Below are 18,607 nucleotides of genomic sequence, written 5' to 3' on the forward strand. Positions count from 1 at the left end.
TTATTTATTTATTGGAGAGCGAGCGAGAGAGAAACAGCATGAGAGAGGAGAGGGTCAGAGGGAGAAGCAGGCTCCCCGCCGAGCCGGGAGCCCGATGTGGGACTCGATCCCAGGACCCTGGGATCATGACCTGAGCCGAAGGCAGTTGCTTAACCAACTGAGCCACCCAGGCGCCCCTCCGAATTTTCTATACTAATCATCAATTTTACAAAAAAAGCATTTTAAAATACATGATAAGTATCAGGAAATAGAGTGTCCTGGCTGATCTTAGGGCTGTAAAATAAGAGTTTGTAGGCCTGGTAAAGAAGCCATATGGAAATACAGTAGTGTTTGTTTTACTACCATTTTTTCTTGTAGTTCCAAGTGTTTGAAGCTTAGGGTTTCAGGAAGGGTCTGTTTATGCAAAGCCAGATGGAAAATGGAAGAAATCATGTGAATACTTCAAGTCAAGAAAATACCATAGCCTCCATTTGTTGGATATTTCAGATAAACAGTATTTGAATTCCATAGGTGTGGAATTGCCTCATTGTTCCGTTTGTAGCTCACTTGGGGGAAGAGATAAAGCCTCAAGTTCTCCTGATGCCTATGATCCTTACGAGGTGCTTACTGAACATAATGTCTTTACTTATTTTGATTTTTTTTCTTCAGGTTTAAATAACATAAGCTGAATAATGGGGAATAAAGTGGTGAAGAGCCAAATATGTAAAAGCACTTGATATCAAATAATCCCAGGGAATTAACTAGCACATTAAACTAGCATCTGGAATTTGCTATGACAAACATATGCCACTTTCCTGTGGCTGTGTGACTGTGTCTTTCTTAAACATATGATATAGAAGCTGTTTTTAACATTTGTATTTCTGATTGACTGTGTCTTTCTTAAACATATGATATAGAAGCTGTTTTTAACATTTGTATTTCTGATCACACGTTGGACATTGTGCTTCAGATGATCAATGAATGCTAAATGAAAGAAATTAGTGGATCGTTTGGTCCTTTTTTGTGGCTTTCAAAAGACTAGAGGGATTTTTTAGCAGTATGTTACCCATAATACACATATTCATTAATTTATTCTCACAAGAAAATATTAGAACGACCCAGAGAACATTTGGTATATTTAGCCTCTGTTTTTTTTGCGTGCTCCCTCTTCCAAAAACTTTTTAATGATAAAATCACCGAGATGGAGACCATGTATTCTAAGGCTTTAGGCTAATGTTTCTTAAGCATCCTTCAAATCTACCTCAAATAAGCCCCACTGGATCTAGGGGGAATGTGTAGACATAGATATTGGCAGCTCTGATCCTCACAGAAGAGGAGCGAGTCCACTGCCTCCACCTGCCACAAAGGAAGGCTCCTGCCAGTCTGCTCTCACTTCGGGAGACCTGCCCTCACTTCTCGGGGGAAGAACAGATCATATGGTTAGCTCATCTTACACATGAGGTACTTGATAAGGCCATAAAAACCTAGAACTACAGGGTTTCATTTTCATAATTACCAAACAAGTCCCTTTAATAAAGGAAGAGAACTCTGCCTTTCTGCAACTTGACAAGTAAAGCTTTATTTTCTCATCTTTTACTGTCTCCAATGTGCTTACCAATGGAAAGACGGAGCTCAAGTGTGACTGTCACAAAGGCCAGCCTCGGGCTGTGCTGTAATTACACTGGCTAGTGGGCCAGTGTGTGCAGGGCAAGGCTAAGGGCTCGCTTTGGAAGCCATTCAAGTTTCACACTGTAGCATTTAGAAAGGGAAGCTAGAGATACAGAGACATTTTAAAGGCCGTTAAAGAGAGCAAATGTATGGGGAGAGGAATACAGTGTGCTAAGAATTGTAAAAACCTTTGGTCCTTTTAAAATTTGCACAGTTTTTATGAGAGAGCAGTAAGAGAGGGCAGGAAAGAAACACTGCTTGTTTGGCAGCAGGCTTTAGCATGAACGCTGAGTCTGCAATACCACTGCTTATTCTCTGAAGGGGACTCTGGTAAGTCTTCCACTTGGGCACATCTTTTTTTTTTTTTTTTTTTTGGTCTAATGAAAAAGAACAAATGGTAGTCCCCTGAAGAATAAAAATAAGATGTTATTTTTATTTTTTTATTTTATTTTATTTTTTTTTCCATTTTCTTTTTTTTTTTTTTTTTGTGGTGAAAAAATTTAGATTTAGCCAGCTGGTCTCAGTTTAGATGATCCCAATTTTGTTGGCAACAGCCAAAGCATCGTAGTCAGCAGCCAGTTGAACATATATCTTCTTCTCTCCATCGGGCCTGATCAGGATGTTGACCTTGGCCACATCAGGGTCATAGAGCTTCACAGTCTGTGTGATCTGGTGCTTGTTGGTCTTGACATCCACAATGAACACAAGTGTGTTGTCTTCTATTTTCTCCTTGGCTGACTTGGTAGTTGGGTGGGGGGGCTTGATGATGGCATAGTAGTCAAGCTTTTTTCTCCTTGGGGTGCACTTTCAAGGATATTTGGGCTGCCTTTGGAGATGCAGGGTCTCAGGCTGTGGGAATACAGGTGACGTGCGGATCTTCTGGTTTTTGTGACTGTGGACGCCTTTCAGCATCCCTTTTGTGGCCTTCAAAGTCTTTGCTTTGGTTTTGGCTTTGGGAGGGGCCAGGGCTTCCTTCTTCACCTTCAGTGCCATCTTCATGAAAGGGGTATTGTTTTCAATTTCAAATTATGCTACTACTGGGGTGCCTGGCTGGCTCAGTTAGAAGAGCATGCAACTCTTGATCTCAGGGTCATGAGTTCAAGCCCCACATTGGGGGTAGAGATTACTTAATAAGTAAAAATGTATTTTAAAAATTTATGGTAGGGGAAGCCTAGGTGGCTCATTTGGTTAAGCATCTGCCTTTGGCTCAGGTCATGATCCCAGGGTCCTGGGATAGAGCCCTGCATCAGGCTCCTTGCTCAGCGGGGAGCCTGCTCTCTCTGCCTGACACTCCACCTGCTTGTGTGCTCTCTCTTTCTCTCTGACAAATAAAATCCTAAAATAAAATTAAAGAGGTTTCTGTTATATAAATAAATAAATAAATAAATAAATAAATAAATAAATAAATAAATAAATTTATGGTAATATTTAAGTATTTTCTTTTAGGCTCTAGTCATCCTTAACCTTTTACAGACTATAAAAGCCAAGAAATACTACTGTTAACTTATCCAGAAAAATCAGTAACCTGGTGTAGTGGTGTATAAGTGAGTTACATACAGTCTTTGAGGTGAGGGTATGAGAAAAGGAAAAATAATGGAGGCATAAGAAAAATGAGTTTTATTAAGTGGCCTGAGAGATAGCTCAGAGTTGTTGCATTTTTTTTGTAAGCAGGTGGTCTGTCTGTGTTGTCAAAATACAAAGGAGGTTCATACACATCTCAACCCCTGCCCAGACAAGGAGGACAATATAAAAACAAAGGGAAATAACTGAGTAAAACTTCGGAAGCCAAAAAATTAATAAATATTTTGAAGAATAGTACAGAGATCTCCTTATGCCTTGGTACCATGGAGCCTGCTGACTTAATGTAAATCACAGAAGGTTGCTAGGCAATGCATGTCCTGGTGTCTGTCAGGTGACTCTTATTCTTTATAGAGTGCCTATCTCTGCCTTCTGAGACAATTGCATTTTGTTTTTCAAGGATGCAATAATAGTTTTTGTTTGTTTTTTTACCATTTTAAGGCTGTGATATCTCAGTCTACGTACTTTTTTTTTTTAAGACTTTTATTTATTTATTGACAGAGAGAGACACAGAGAGAGAGGGAACACAAGCAGGGGGAGTCGGAGAGGGAGAAGCAGGCCTCCCACCGAACAGGGAGCCCGATGCAGGACTCGATCCCAGGACCCTGGGATCATGACCTGAGCTGAAGGCAGATGCTTAATGACTGAGCCACCCAGGCGCCCCAGTCTACATACTTTTCTTGGGAATTACATGTGTATTCCTATCAAAAACTAGACCATAAGAAAAGATGATAGAGAAATGTCACTATTAGAGATGTTTTTCCGGGAGTTGATGAGGGAAATGGGGATTAATCCTGATGTTAATGTAATTTATGTGCAGAACTCCTCCTAACATATATCCCTGGCATCTTCTAAAGTCACATGGTCTGCAGGGGAAAAACACCATTACTGAGAACATTTCAAATTGCTTAGAACAGAAACATAAATGAATGCATGGAAAACTGACCCTGAAATTGCATTTTCATATTGAGCATCACCTTACTTTTCCTATAACATTATGCTTATATTCCTTTATAACCTATATTCTTTCTTCACTGGTCTATCTATACCTGAATGTCAGCTCCCTGAGTTTGGTGGTTTTACTCTTATGCATCTCTGCATTAGTAGAGCACAGTGGCATGTTTCACACATAGTCTAAATCATATAAATGTTTGCTGGAGCCAAATTCACACAGACGCAATTATAGTGGCATAAATTTAGTGCAAATGTACTTTTATTTTACTTTTGCCTTATATGTTCTCAGACATAAAACTTTCTTCCTAGAAATATTTTAACTTTGAATATTAATTTTATGAATAGGCTAGAATAAAACATATATTTTATATTTGACTTTCATAGATATAAGTAGCCTAGTCTATACATAGAAATGTTTGCCCTTTGTTGCTCCTATTCTTATAAGAATAAACTGGACAAACTGAAAATTAATGACTTTTCTTGGGCCCATCAGAGGACTGAGATCACAGAGCAAACTGCTACCTCAAAATCTGAATAGACAAGCATATCCAGAGAGACACATCCAAAATCTGTTTACCTGGAGAAGAAGTTAATGGGAACCATAACTGGTAGGCAGATGTCAATAGCAACTTCAATGAACAGCTGGAGGCTGGGTGTGGATTAGCATGAGAGAGAGAAATTCTTGGAGGGCCACAGTCTTAGGAGACCCTCTACACTTTTATGGGCTTTGTCTCCAAGAACATTATCAGACTGTAATGGTGAGATTCAGTAAAGATCCCCTTGTGGCTCTGGCAAGGAAAAGAGAAGAGTAACCATTGTGAAATCTATTCTAAGCCTTCTCCATAACAAAATTCTACAGGGAAGGGGACTTTCCAAAGCCTTATCATAGCTAAGAGGAGGGAATTACTCCCATCCCAGCCTCCTCCAGTCTTCCTGAGTCATAAAAGGCAGTTGGGGGGGGGGGGGGGCGGGTAGGAGAGCACAGTCAGTAAGATTCAGGACTTCAAGGAAATCAGATGCAGCCAGGGAAGGCAATATGGAGCTGAGGGGGTGAGTGGAAACCTGTACCACTGGAGAAATTCTTGCAAAGGCCACAATACACAGGGCTGCTCAAAGACAGATTTAACCAAAAAACTGTAGAATATTCTACCATTCCCATGTTACTGCTTCCCCAATAGAGCTCCAGTATAATAAGAGTCTATAACAATTGAAAGAGCCACAAGACAGACTCCCCCTGAGGAAGTATACTTAGGGAAACTGAAAATCAAGAGGAGAAAAAAAAGTAAAGACGTTATAAGAGTTAGAAATGTCTGGCAACTACAACTACACCAAACATTAGGTACAGGTGAACTCCTAGGAAGATTAACCTAAAAAAACCACTAAATGCAAATAAAACACACACACACACACACAAAATACCTGTTTACCTTACTTCCCATTACCTGATACAACATATCCAACTTTCAACACAAAATGAAAAGGCGTGCTAAAAGATAAGGGAAAGCAGTCTGAAGAAATAAAACAAGTGTCAGGATGAGAATCACATATGACACAGATGTTGAAATTATTAGAAAGGAAATTTAAAAATAACTAATATGTTAACAGTGGTAGTGGGGGGGAAATGACAATATGAAAGAATGGGTGTAGATGGGTAGAGTAAGCAAAGTGATGAAAATGCTAAGAAAAAATCAAAAACAAATGCTAGAAACAAACAAAAAAACAGTATCAGAAATGAAGAAAACCTGCAGGGGCACCTGACTAGCTCAGTCGGAAGAGTGTGCAACTCTTGATCTCCAGGTTGTAAGTTTGAGCCCCATGTTGGGTGTAGAGATTAGTTTAAATAAAATTTTAAAAAGAAAAAAAGGGGGATTGCCTAGTGCAGTTGGTCAGGCATCTGACTCTTGATTTCGGCTCAGGTCATGATCTCAGGGTCCTGGGATCAAGCCCCACGTCGGGCTCCGTGCTCAGCACAGAGTCTGCTTAAGATTCTCTCTCCCTCTCCGGCTGCCCCTCCTGGTCGTGTTCACTCTCTCAAATAAATAAATCTTAAAAAACAGCAGCGAAAAGAAATGAAGAAAACCTTCAGTGGCTTATCTGTAGATAGTGGATACCTCTCAAACTTAAATGCAAAGAGAAAAACTCAGCATCCAAGAACAGACATACAATATCAAAAGGTATAAATTATGTGTAATTGGAATGTCAAAAGCAGAAAGAAGAACAGAACTAAAGAAATATTTCAAGTATTCATGGCTTAGAACTTGCCAAAGTTATTGACAGACACCAAACCACAAATCTAGGAAGCTTAGAAAACATGAGTCAGGATAAACACTAGAAGGAAAACAAAAACAAAAGAAAACAACAACCATGTGCAATTTATTACAGGCATGAAGGGCTGGTTCACATTTGAAATCATCAGTCTTAATCACCATATCAACAGGCTAAGGAAGAAAACTCGTATAGTTATATCAGTTCCTGCAGAAAAAGCATGTGACAAAATACGACATGCATTCACAACAAAAACTCTCAGCAAATTAAGAATAGAGGAGAACTTTTCTCACTTTTATAAAGAATATCTACATGGTGATTAACATAACAAACAAACAAAAAAAGAATACGGGTGCCTGGCTGGCTCAGTTGGTAGAGCATGTGACTCCTGATCTCCAGGTTGTGAATTTAAGCTCCATGTTGGGTGTAGAGATTATTTAAAAATTTTAAAAATCTTAAAAAAAAAGTATCTCCAAAATTTATAGTTTATAGGTGAGAGATGGGGTTCTTCCCCCCATAATAAGGAACAAAGCAAGGGTATCCCCTCTTACCACTCCCTTTTAACATCATTCTGGAAGTTCAAGCTAGTGCAAAAAGACAAGCAAAAGAAATAAAAAGTTATTCAGATTATAAAGGAAAAAATAATACTGTCTTTATTCACAGATTTTTTTTAAAGATTTTATTTATTTGAAAGAGAGAGAGAAGGAGAGAGAGCACAAGCGGGCAGGGCGGGGGTGGGTGGGGAGGGCAGAGGGAGAAGCAGACTCCCTGCTGAGCAGGGAGCCTGATGTGGGACTTGATCTCAGGACCCTGAGATCACGACCTGAGCCGAAGGCAGATGCCCAACGAACTGAGCCACCCAGGAACCCCTCACAGATCTTTATCTAGAAAATCTTCAGTCTTCTGGGAAACTCTTGGAAAAAAAAAACAAATCCTGGAACACATGGGCAAATAAAGCAAGGTTTCAGGATACCACGTCATTATACAAAAGTCAATAAGCAATGAAAAATTGAAGTCTGAAATTTTTTTAAAAAAACATTGTTTACAATGGCACCAAATAAATAAATACTTACATAGAAATCTAACAAAATATGTTCAGTAATTTTTGCAGAGAACTACTTAGCATTTGTGAAAAAAAATCAAGATCCAAATGAGAGCTAACCCATGTTCATGATTTAGAAGAGTCAGTATTGCTACAATTTCTATTATTCTTAATTCAATCTATAGGTTCAGTTCAATCCCACCCAAAATCCCAACAAGCAATTTTGTAGGTATTGGCAAACTGATTCTGAAGTTTATGTGGAAAGGTGAAACACCTAGATTAGCCAATATAATACTGAGAAAGGGCAAAGTTGGAGAATTCACACTACTTCATTTCAAGATCTGACAAAGTTATAATGATCAAGATACTATATGGTACTGGAAAAGAACAGCTATACAGAGCCATGGAATGGAAGAGAATAGAGAGCCCAGAAATAGATACCCACAAATACAGTCAACTGGCCTTTGACAAAGAGGTAAAAGCAATAAAATGGAGAAAGATAATCTTTTCAACAAATGGTTCTGGAACATCTGGACATCCACATGCAAAAAACTGAATCTAGATACAAATCTTGTAATCTCAAAAATTCAAAATGGATCATGACCTAAATTTAAAATGCAAAATAACATAGAAAATCTAGGTGACCTTGGGGTTGACAGGGACTTTCTAGATATAATACCAAAGGCATGACTCAGGAAAGAAAAAGTAAGTTGGACTTCATTAAAATTTAAAACTGCTTGGGGCGCCTGGGTGGCTCAGTCGTTAAGCGTCTGCTTTCGGCTCAGGTCATGATCCCAGGGTCCTGGGATCGAGCCCTGCATCAGGCTCCCCGCTCAGCGGGAAGCCTGCTTCTCCCTCTCCCCTCCCCCTGCTTGTGTTCCCTCTCTGGCTGTGTCTCTCTCTGTCAAATAAATAAATAAAATCTTTAAAAAAAAAAAAATTAAAACTGCTCTGTGAAAGACACTATTAGCAGATGAAAGCCACACACTTGGAATCTTTGCAAAACATATATATGATAAAATATCTAAAATATACAAAGAACTTTTAAAACTCAATAAGAAAACAACCCAATTAATGAAATAGGCAGAAGATCTGAACAGACACATCATCAAAAGAAGATATATGAGTGGCAAGTAATCCTATAAAAATATGCTCTTAAAGTTTGTGCCAACTATACTTCAATAAAAAAGTTTTTAAAAATATGCTCAGCATTGTCTCCTTGGGAAATTGCTAAATACTACATACCTATTACAATGACTAAAGTCCAAAACACTGACAATACCAAGTACTGGTGAAGAGATGGAGCAACAGGAATTTTCATTCATTGCTGATGAGAGTGCAAAGTAGTACCGTCAGTTTGGAAGATTTTTACGAAAATAAACATAGTTTAATCATAAGATCTAGCGATCATACTTCTTGGTGTTTTCCCAATTGAGCTGAAATCTTATGTGCACACAAAAATGTTTATGTTTATGGCAGTTTTATTCATAATTGCCAAATCTTGGAAGCAACCAAAATGTCCTTCAACAGGTGAATAAACTGTGGTACATCCACACAATGGAATATTAATCATTGCTAAAAGGAAATGAGCCATCAAGGGGCGCTTGGGTGGCTCAGTCAGTTAAGTGTCTGTATTCGGGTCACTTCATGATCCCAGGGTCCTGGGATTGAGCCCTGCATCAGGATCTCTGCTCAGTGAGGAGTCTGCTTCTCTCTGTCCTCCTCCCCCGACTCATGCTTGCGTGTGCACACACCAAAAAAAAAAAAAAAAAAGAAATGAGCCATCAAGCCAGCAAAAGAATGGAGGAAACTTAAATGCACATTGCTAAGTGAAAGTAACCAATCTGAAAAGGCTACATACTGAATGATGCCAACTAATGACATTCTGAAAATAGTGGAACTATGGAGACAGTAGAAAGATCACTGGTTGCCAGGGGTTCATAGGGAGAGAGAGAGGGGGCTAATAGGTAGAGCATAGGAGATTTTTAAGAGCAGTGAAATTATTCTGTATGGTACTGTAATGCTGGATACATGTCATTATGCATTTTTCAAAACTCATAGAGTGTAAAACATAACAAATGAATCCTGATGTAAACTATGGACTTCAGTTTTTAAAAATGTATCAATACCAAAAAAAAAAAAGTATCAATACCAGCTCATCATTTGTACAAAATGTACTATACTAATGTGAGACATTAATAGGGAAACTCTTGGAGGCAGGAGGTTGAAGAGATATATGGGAACTTCTGTCTTTTGTGTTCCATTTTTCTGTAAACTAAAACTGCTCTTAATAATTTTTAAAAATAAAAGGAATTAGGGGTGCCTGGGTGGCTCAGTCGTTAAGCGTCTGCCTTCAGCTCCGGTCATGATCCCAGCGTCCTGGGATCGAGCCCCGCATCGGGCTCCCTGCTCCGTGGGAAGCCTGCTTCTCCATCTCCCACTCCCCCTGCTTGTGTTCCCTCTCTGGCTGTGTCTCTCTGTCAAATAAATAAATAAAATCTTTAAAAAATAAATAAATAAAAAATAAAAGGAATTAACTATCAAGACACACAGAGACATAAAAGCCTCTTAAATGCACATTGCTAGGTGAAAGAAGCCAGTTGAAAGGCTACATGCTGACTGTTTCTATCTATATGGCACTCTGGAAAAAGTAAAACTGTAGAAATGGTAAATAGATCAGGATTGCCAGTAGTTCAGGGTGCGGTGAGGATTAAATATGTGAAGCAAAGGGGATTTGAGGAGGCAAGGAAACTCTTTTGTATGATAACCTAATGGTGGGCATATCACATTTTTAATTTGTCAAAACTCATGGAACTTTGCTGTAGAAAGAGAGAGCCTTTATGTGTGCAGTGAATGAACTGAGGGGATGCTGTTTGCTGCCTTTTGTAACACTCTTTCTATAGGTGAACACACTGTGAATAAAACAGCTAACTTAGAAATGGAGTTTGGGGACTTGATGTATTTTTAAGTTGGAGTCTGTCTATATTTGGATTTTTCATTGAGTATTGGGGTTAACATAGACAGCACTATAAATGTGCAGCACTTCAAAGAAATTTCAATAATAATAATAATAATAAAGAAGCCAGACTGTAAAGATTTGGAACAGCAGGGGCTTAGAAACTGCCCTCTACCTCAGTCATCAACTTGTTCCATATGTCTCTAGATTTATGCCTATATAAAGCCAATCACATCCTTGGTTCAGTTTTTTATCCTGTTTGACACTGGTGTTCATGAGAGAAAGAAGTGTTTTCATGTGCCTTGTTTGCAGTGAAATGATCCCCTTTGCCCTGGAAACATCTGAACACGGTATTAAGCCAGGTGACCTATAAGGTCGCAGACTCACCTTCCAGTGTGTCATCCCCACCAGCACTGCTGCACGTGTGTGAACATGCGCACACGAGTGCACGCGCACACACATCACTTACTTCAGACCCATGGTCTGTATTCAGTTCTTTCAGTGCTGAGAGCCCTCAGACCTCCGAGTATTTGGCCATGCTGTTCCCCCATTAGGATTTCTTTTCCTCCTCCGCCTGGAGGCCCATCTTTCTGGCTAATCCTTACCTGTCGCTCAAGAATCAGCTGGCTTGATGCTCACCCTTCCTCATAGGCATCCTCACCATCCTCAGGCGGACTCAGCGAGGCTGGGTTTTCATCCCACCATTTAGCACTGCAATGGCCGGTTTTCCTCCACATGTCCCCTTCCGTCTGCTGGGCATCGTGAAAGTCAGGGCTGCTCGGTGCCTGGTCTTGCCTGGGAACTAAATGAGGGCGTGACCCCATGATGCTGCACAAGAGGCTCTGGGTGAAGGGTACGGAAAACCTTCAAAGTGCTCCTGGATGAAGGCACAGAAAGTACAAGAAGAAAAAAGCCGGCAGGAAACTAAGAAATGTGCTTGGGATAGTCCACTAAACTTCTATACCCTTTTCAGAAAAAAAAAAAGGGGGGGGGAGGCTTGATTGCACAAAAGCATAAATTGCTAGAATTGATGGGCCCAGATCCCATTTTATTCCCCAGGAAGAGAGTGTTAAATTTCTTTGTAAGAAAAGCAGTGGGGGGGCGCCTGGGTGGCTCAGTTGGTTAAGCGACTGCCTTCGGCTCAGGTCATGATCCTGGAGTCCCGGGATCGAGTCCCACATCGGGCTCCCTGCTCAGCAAGGAGTCTGCTTCTCCCTCTGACCCTCCTTTCTCTCATGCTCTCTGTCTCTCATTCTCTCTCTCTCAAATAAATAAAATCTTAAAAAAAAAAAAAATTTAAAAAAAAAAAAAGAAAAGCAGTGGGGAGCCCTACCTGCTGGTCATATTTATGGGGAGGTTTTTGCAGAGATGTTCTTATGACTTATCATTTATCAGTTGCTTCTTATGAGCAAGCAATTCCCACCCTAACCAGGCATCAACGGCCTGGTGGTTGGCAGCTGAAGATAGGGTCACATCTACAAGTCTGAGAAGGAAATGGGCTGTCTCTGTTTCCCCGTAAGGTCACCGGGACATTTGCTACCGGGGGCTGCCGTACCTGATGTGTGGTGATCAGTAAACCACGCACTGAAGTCACGAGCTTTATCTCCTCATGGCACTCACAAATGACTCATCTTTTCACAACCACCTGTAGCAAATCAAGGGTAAAGTTACAGCCTCACTGGTAAAACCACTTAGGATTACCAGGGAGAAGAAGGGTTTCCCTTGGCTGCAGGAGATTATACTTCGAGAGGGCAGAGTTGAAAATCGTAAGGCATTTGCAGATTCGACCTGTATGGCATTGTTTTCTCAGCACAAGCTCCTGGAGGACGTTTCCAGGATGCAGAAATCAGTATCTCACGTTACATCAGCCTTTGATGACCTGGGTCAAACACCTGTCATGCGGAGGTTTACTTTTTTAGTGCACAGTATTGTCATGCAAATCCCTCCGCACATTGTGCGGCTCACCATTTCAGATCATCCCCCTCTGGTCAAATAAACCAAAATGCTATTTCTGGGATATTTTTCCCCACCATCAAGATTTCTCCCATCTCCTGCTACATTCTCCAGTGATTTTTTAATTGCTTTAGAGTGAATGGAAAATATTTCTTTCTTTTTTTTTTTTTTTTAGATTTTATTTTTAACTAATCTCTACACCCAATGTGGGGCTCAAATTTACCCCAAGATCAAGAGTCATATGCTCTACTGAGTGAGCCAGCCAGGCGCCCCCAGAAAATAATTCTTTTGAAACGGTACCTGTAAATGTTCACATTTTGCTTTAGCACCAAAGTGACATTATATAAGAAGAGAGATATCTGCAATCCATCATATGAAGGAAGATTAAAATGAATGCTGTATAAAACATTCTATAAAATGAGATAAAATGCTCCCATGTGCCAGGAGGGGATGTAGTTTTCTCCTTCCTGTGGAGAAATAAGTTAACAAAATTTACCTGAATAGATGCTGAGGCATAAAATATCACAAGCAAAATTCAGCCATGTATTAGAAGGAGGGTTAAGAGGAGGAGAAAATGGCAGGGTACAGGCAGTAATTTTAAACCCAGGACTTACAGATGAATAGTGTTTCAAGGAAAAAATGATCACTTCCAGGTAGAAAACTAGGTATTTACTCCAAACAAGGCTGTTTTAAACTCTCTCTTTGAAAGGAAATAATACATGGGTGAAAAATGATTGTGAGAAATGCCACATGGAGTAATATTGGAATCCATCCACACCTTTTTGTTTTGCTTAACTAGCAAGGCCTAGGGGGAGCGGACTTTCTTCGAAATTTATTTTGATCCAACAAAATACTTATTCAAAGCATATGCCCACAGTTCAGTCATTTGCACTTCCACTGGAACAAAGGGATTCTGGTGGAGGCTGCCATTCACAGTCGTGCACCTTCCGAGACACAATGGCGGGTGTAGACCCAGTGCCAGGCAGTCGGAGTGCCTCTCTGGGACTTCAGCTCTGCTCAGCCCCTCTCTGATGGTGAAGCTATGAGGACAAGAGCCTTCAGAGCCAGACTGATATGAAGTGAAATCCTTTTTTGTTGTGTTAAAAAGCACATAAAAGATTAAAAATCTAGGGACACCTGGGTGGCTCAGTCACTTAAGCATCCAACTCTTGATTTCAGCTCAAGTCATGAACTCAGGGTTGTGAGATGGAACCCCACGTTGGGCTCCATGCTCAGCACAAAGTCTGCTTGAGATTCTCTTTCTCCTCCCTCTGCTGTCCCCCCAACTCGTACACGTACTCTCCCTCTGCTGTCCCCCCAACTCGTACACGTACTCTCTTTCTCTGAATAAATAAATCTCAAAAAAATTTAAAATCTTAACCATTTTTAAGTGTACAGTGCGGTAGTGTTAACTGTAAGTACATTGCTGTGCAACAGATCTCTAGAAAATTTTCATTTTGCAAACTGAAAATCTATACTCTTTGAAAGGCAACTCCCCTTTTCTCTATCCCTATGGCTCCTGGCAACTACCATTCCGCTTTCTATTTCTCAGAGATTAACTAATTCAGATACCACCTATAAGTGGAATCTTGCACTAATTGTCATTTTGTGACTAGCTTCTTTCACTTAACGTCTTCAAGTTTCATCCATATTGTAGCACATAACAGGATTTCTACCTTTTTTTAAGGGTAAATATTTCATTGTGTGCATATATCACATTTTCTTTATCCATTCATTTGTGATGGATATTTAGCTTGCTTCCACCTCATGGCATTGAGAATAATGCTACAATGAATATGGGTATGCAGATATTTCTTGGAGATCCTGTTTTCAATTCTTTTAAATATATACCTAGAAGTGGGATTCCTAGATCATATGATAGTTCTGTTTTTAGTTGTTAGAGGGGCCTCCATACTGTTTTCCATAGCAGCTGCCCCATTTTACATTTCTACCAACAGTGTACAAGGGTTCTGATTTCTCTACATTCTCACCATCATATGCTATTTTCTGGCTTTTTTTTTTTTTTTTTGATAGAAACTCGTTGAGCTTCTATAAGACCATTATTTTGATTCTTTGTCAGTTAATTCATAGAAGTCTGTTTCTTCAGGGTCAATTTCTGGAGATTTGTTTCCTTGAGCTGTATTTCTGAGTCTTCATATGCCTTGTTATTTTTTTGCTGAGATTTGGGTATTTGAAAAAACATCTACCTCTTCCAGTCTTTATGGACTGGCTTTGTACACAAGACTGGCTAGAGATTCTGGGAGCTCTCAAACATTTTCTGAGGATGTGTTTTCTCTGTGTTTGCTCATGTAGTTTCCCAACTATACAGATTTTCCAAGTACTTTTTCAGGAGCTTAGAAGTTTTTGTTCCTTCTGGTGTCTGTTACGGCGCTACAACAGGCCACTGAGGTCATCTTTGCTCTCAGCGGTCCCCAGACTTGGAAGGTCAGCTTGTTCCACTTTAGCCCTCCGAGTCAGGTGTGACAGGATCCAGTCCCTGATGGAACATTGGATGTACGCTCCTTTCTTCTCTTTCCTTTCCAAGAAAGAAGCACTGAGTTGAGTGTTTTCTTCCAATCACAACAAGCTGTGCTGGCTTCAGGGAAGGCCCATGATGGGTGAAATGCAGCAACTTTTTTTTTTTACCCATTTCAATGAGGCTCTTCTTGGCTTTGTCCTTTTCTGGGGTGCTGAGTCATCTTAACTGGTTTCTGAAATTCTCACAAAGGCTCTCTGGACCATATATTGTTGTTAAGTCAGTGTCTCTGTGGGGAATAAGGTCTGAGGTTTCCTATTCTACCATCATGCTGACTTTACCTCTAAATCTCCATTCATGTTTTATGATAAGGATCAAATCACTGGGAGAAGAGAAATAAGTTTTATATACTGAATAATTATAGTAGCTAACCTTGAATGCTTACTACGAGTTTGACACTGTGCTTATTATGAGCTATGATATGTAATGAAATTCTCACAACCATATCAACAAGGAGTCCAAATACCACTTCTCTCCCCTAATTTACCAAATAAGAAAACGGAAAGAGTTTAACAAGGTGGCCTAAGGGTGCCTTTCTAGTCAATAGTAGGAGAGGGATTTACAAAGCAATTTAAGTCCATGGTCTATGGGTTTAACAAGTTGCGTCAGTCTTTGGTATACGAAACTGTAGGATTTGATAAAAGTCAAAAACAAGCAAACAAGCAACACAGAAACCAAAAGATGATTTAGTAGAGTTAACACAAATTGTATTGCTTAACATTATAGAAAACCAAACAGGTCACAACTAATAAAGCATTAAATAACATAATATGATAACACGTACAGTATATTTTCAGAAGCTCTCACTTTAAAGGAGGAACAATGTTTAGCTTGAAGTTGATTTAAACCTGACAAGTGTATCATCCAAAGAGAAATGGGTTTCTACTAGTTTCTGCATGGGATTATAGTTCTGCCTCTGAAGTAATGCTAGATGCACATTAAGAAATCCTGGATTAAAGTGTATTAACAAGCCCTAGATCTCTTTAGTCAGAGGAAACCTCCAGACATGCTCCAGGTGTCATTTTCCATATCCAATCAGATAGAGAGATTTATGACAAATTAGCTCCCCCCACTCCGGGAGGTCATGTTAGACTCCCAGAAAACCAGCAAAACCCTACAAACTGATTCCATCCACCTCTCACTAATCTTTCGTTCAACTTTCCCATGATGCACAGTTCGTGGAATGTCTTCTAACACCTTTCAATCTGTGGAGTATCTCTCCTGATACTCAAGATTCAACTTCTATATATTCTCTTTATTGCAAGTCATGTGAACAATTTCTAAGGTAGTTTATGTGAATAAATTGTCTTCAGCTACCTACTTTTTCTATATTACTCGTTTTGCTTTCTCTTTTTGTGGTGGTGTTTTTGTGGTCAACACTTCCTATGGATGGGAGAGAAGACTGAAGGGCATTGACCAGATATTTTTGTCAGATATAACTTTTGTTCTAAAATTCCAGTAGTTAGGAAATACTGATATTTTAGAAAATGTCACTGATGTTTTAGAATATACTGATGTTTTAAAAAAGCCAATAAGTGGCGCCTGGATGGCTCAGTCGGTTAAGGGTCTGACTCTTGGTTTCGGCTCAGGTCATGATCTCCGGGTTCTGGGATTGAGCCCTGTGTCAGGTCTGTGCTCAGTGGGGGAGTATGCTTGATATTCTCTCCCCCTCGCACTGCCCCTCCCCTCTAAAATAAATAAATAAACCTTTAAAAAGAAAGTCAATAAAGACTAATTCTGGGCCAGAATTTTAAAAAACAATATTGTTTCTTGTTTATAATTTATAACTTTCTTGCTTATCACTCACCAAGGACTTAACTGATTCACAAATTAGTGGCCTCCAAATTAACCCTCCCTGCCTACAGCTTCTTCCCTTCCAATCCTTTAAATTTAAATTGCATCAAGTAGTAACTGTTGATAAAGGTAAAATAATAAAAAATTAAAACAGGTTCCCTAAAGCACAATTTCTAATAAACACAGCATATATGAGAAAGCAAATTTAAATGAAAGGTACAAATGCAAGAGAAAAAAAAATCAGCAATACAGCACAATTTGAGTAGAACTTCAGACATTATTATTCACTATTGCCACTGTCAGGGCTCATTAGTTCTAGAGAAAAGTAAGAATATGCAGAAGGGAAAATAGAGTTGGTCAGTTCCTCATAATGCTTCCTATTCCCTTTGCAAATATTGCCATTTCTCTCCACTTAAATGGATAATGCTTTGTATTGGTCTTTGAAAAACTCCCCTTATGCATTGAATGTCATGTAATTTGCCCTCATTACCTCTGTGAAATACTTTACAGGAATTTATTATTAGTTTTAATATTCCCGGGTAGGACCGTGGCTAAGTAACTTGTTTCCAGGTTACTGAGAGGCTGTCAAAGTCTTAAGAGTATTCCAGTCTTGGGCGCCTGGGTGGCTCAGTTGGTTAAGCTACTGCCTTCGGCTCAGGTCATGATCCTGGAGTCCCGGGATCGAGTCCCGCATCAGGCTCCCTGCTCGGCAGGGAGTCTGCTCCCTCTGACCCTCCTCCCTCTCATGCTCTCTGTCTCTCATTCTCTCAGTCTCAAATAAATAAATAAAATTAAAAAAAAAAAAGAGTATTCCAGTCTTCTCCTTGCTGAAATAATCACTCAGCAATACAAAAAACAAAATGATAATTGTGGATATGTCTACATGATAGCAAAATAACAGACTGATTTATCTGGAGAAACTATATGCACATTTCTGGAATGATATACTCAAGCAAATGTGAACTGACAGGTTTTTCATATTTGCATTCTAAATTGGGTGCTGTGAAGATACAGCTGAAGTGTGACATAGTCCAAGATCATAGCTGAAATGCAGAGCAGTCGACTTTAGAAATAATCCATACATACTGTAATTTTGGACACATATTAGCAGAATTTGTTTCCTGTCAGTCATGTTCATCCTTTTAGTGGCCATCACCATCAGGCATTTCTTCCGCCTGAGACACGGCAGAGTGTGAAGGACCCCCTCATTTCTTTAGATGTAGTACTTTCAGAGCAATGCATAGAGCATAATGAGGATCTTCATTTGGGGTCATGGCGACAGCTTGGCTCTCTTCCATTGCATGAATATCTAAACTAGGGTGAGTGTGATGTCAGGGAAATATAAATCAAAACCTCAGTGAGATACCATCTCACACCAGTCATAATGGCTAAAATTAACAAGTCAGGAAATGACAGATGTTGGTGAGGATGTGGAGAAAGGGGAACCCTCCTACACTGTTGGTGGGAATGCAAGCTGGTGTAGCCACTCTGGAAAACTGTATGGAGGTTCCTCAAAAAGTTGAAAATAGAGCTACCCTATGATACAGCAATTGCACTATTGGGTATTTACCCCAAAGATACAAATGTAGTGATCTGAAGGGGCACCTCCACCCCAATGTTCATAGCAGCAATGTCCACAATAGCCAAACTATGGAAAGAACCCAGATGTCCGTCAAGAGATGAATAGATAAAGAAGATGTGGTTCATATATACAATGGAATATTACTCAGCCATCAAAAAAATGAAATCTTGCCATTTGCAACAACATGGATGGAACTAAAGGGTGTTATGCTAAGCGAAATAAATCAATCAGAGAAAGACAATTATGATCTCACTGATATGAAGAATTTGAGAAACAAGGGGTGCCTGGGTGGCTCAGTCA

General features: G+C 39.7%; 1 pseudogene; it reads right to left on the bottom strand.

Annotated features, from left to right (window-relative positions):
* Positions 1–2,172: 2,172 nt before the first annotated feature.
* LOC135362011 (large ribosomal subunit protein uL23-like) lies at positions 2,173–2,640 on the bottom strand (annotated as a pseudogene).
* Positions 2,641–18,607: the final 15,967 nt, after the last annotated feature.

This window comes from Mirounga angustirostris, unplaced genomic scaffold (genome assembly GCF_029215605.1).
Source record: "Mirounga angustirostris isolate CCGP_5_RB_7025 unplaced genomic scaffold, mMirAng1.0.hap1 SCAF_11, whole genome shotgun sequence".
Taxonomy (NCBI): domain Eukaryota; kingdom Metazoa; phylum Chordata; class Mammalia; order Carnivora; family Phocidae; genus Mirounga; species Mirounga angustirostris.